The sequence below is a fragment of the Toxoplasma gondii genome (genome assembly GCF_000006565.2).
Source record: "Toxoplasma gondii ME49 unplaced genomic scaffold asmbl.436, whole genome shotgun sequence".
NCBI lineage: Eukaryota > Apicomplexa > Conoidasida > Eucoccidiorida > Sarcocystidae > Toxoplasma > Toxoplasma gondii.
Genome location: NW_017383132.1, coordinates 1 through 1444, shown reverse-complemented (window position 1 = coordinate 1444; position 1444 = coordinate 1). Strand labels below are relative to the sequence as shown.

At 44.4% G+C, this 1444-nt stretch overlaps 1 non-coding gene across 1 annotated transcript; it reads right to left on the bottom strand.

Annotated features, from left to right (window-relative positions):
* Positions 1-888: 888 nt before the first annotated feature.
* TGME49_458870 lies at positions 889-1444 on the bottom strand (the record flags this gene model as incomplete). The annotated part of the gene is made up of 1 exon (XR_001974231.1): positions 889-1444. It is a non-coding gene; the product is annotated as an 18S ribosomal RNA (ribosomal RNA).

The window sequence follows — 1444 nt, the reverse complement described above, 5'->3', positions numbered from 1 at the left end:
TTGTCGTGTGGTTGTGGTGCGCGTCACGAACAAGTGGTGTTGCGCCGGGTTGGCTGCACAGAAGTAATATCGTGCGCCAGATGACTGATCAGTGCACGATATAACAGACATTTGACTACGTGAGGTTATGAATTTGTTTTACCTCTACGCGAGAAAAACAAAATCAAATCTCACCGCTTGTTTTCCCATCGCTGGCTTGTTGTTTTTCGGCAAGCCAATTGGGGAGACCCCGTAAACGTGCTAAACCTTTGATTGGTTATGGCAGCGGGGTCAAGGAACGGGCATTGTCTCCGTCGGTAAATCAAGGTGTTGTATGGTTATGACCTTCAAAAAAGTTGAAGAAGATCTCTTGTTCTCCTTCGGGGGTTTTGAGAGATTTGGAAGTTGTTTAAGTGTGCGACTGTTTGAAAACGCAACAAATTTTTGTTGTTTTTTTAAAGAGCGCACAAGGTTCGGGATTCGTCCACTTCGAAGTATCACGAAGAGCTTTTCAATTTGTTTATAAATAAACAGATTGAAATGCTGTTAAGTGCATACTGTAATAAGAGGTGGATGGGTTGATACCCCGAATGTGTCCAAGGTGGACAAGCTTTGTTGATTTGTAGCATCAACGACCATGATTCCTGATGAATCGATTCAGGATGAAGGCGTTGTTGTTTCAAATAGCTCAAGAGTATCATCAGAAACTGGTGTTGCTGTTAAGGCTCACCAGGCGACCAAAAAACGTCGCGTTTTGATGTAGAACCTTGAGTGAGGCAGGCTTACACTTCTGTTTATGCCATAAAACACGAAAGAGGCCGGAAAATAGACGGTTGATTGAGTGTTTTTTTGGTGTTTTCGAGGTGGTCTGTCTCAGGAACATATTAACCTGGTTGATCCTGCCAGTAGTCATATGCTTGTCTTAAAGATTAAGCCATGCATGTCTAAGTATAAGCTTTTATACGGCTAAACTGCGAATGGCTCATTAAAACAGTTATAGTTTATTTGATGGTCTTTACTACATGGATAACCGTGGTAATTCTATGGCTAATACATGCGCACATGCCTCTTCCCCTGGAAGGGCAGTGTTTATTAGATACAGAACCAACCCACCTTCCGGTGGTCCTCAGGTGATTCATAGTAACCGAACGGATCGCGTTGACTTCGGTCTGCGACGGATCATTCAAGTTTCTGACCTATCAGCTTTCGACGGTACTGTATTGGACTACCGTGGCAGTGACGGGTAACGGGGAATTAGGGTTCGATTCCGGAGAGGGAGCCTGAGAAACGGCTACCACATCTAAGGAAGGCAGCAGGCGCGCAAATTACCCAATCCTGATTCAGGGAGGTAGTGACAAGAAATAACAACACTGGAAATTTCATTTCTAGTGATTGGAATGATAGGAATCCAAACCCCTTTCAGAGTAACAATTGGAGGGCAAGTCTGGTGCCAGCAGCCGCGGTA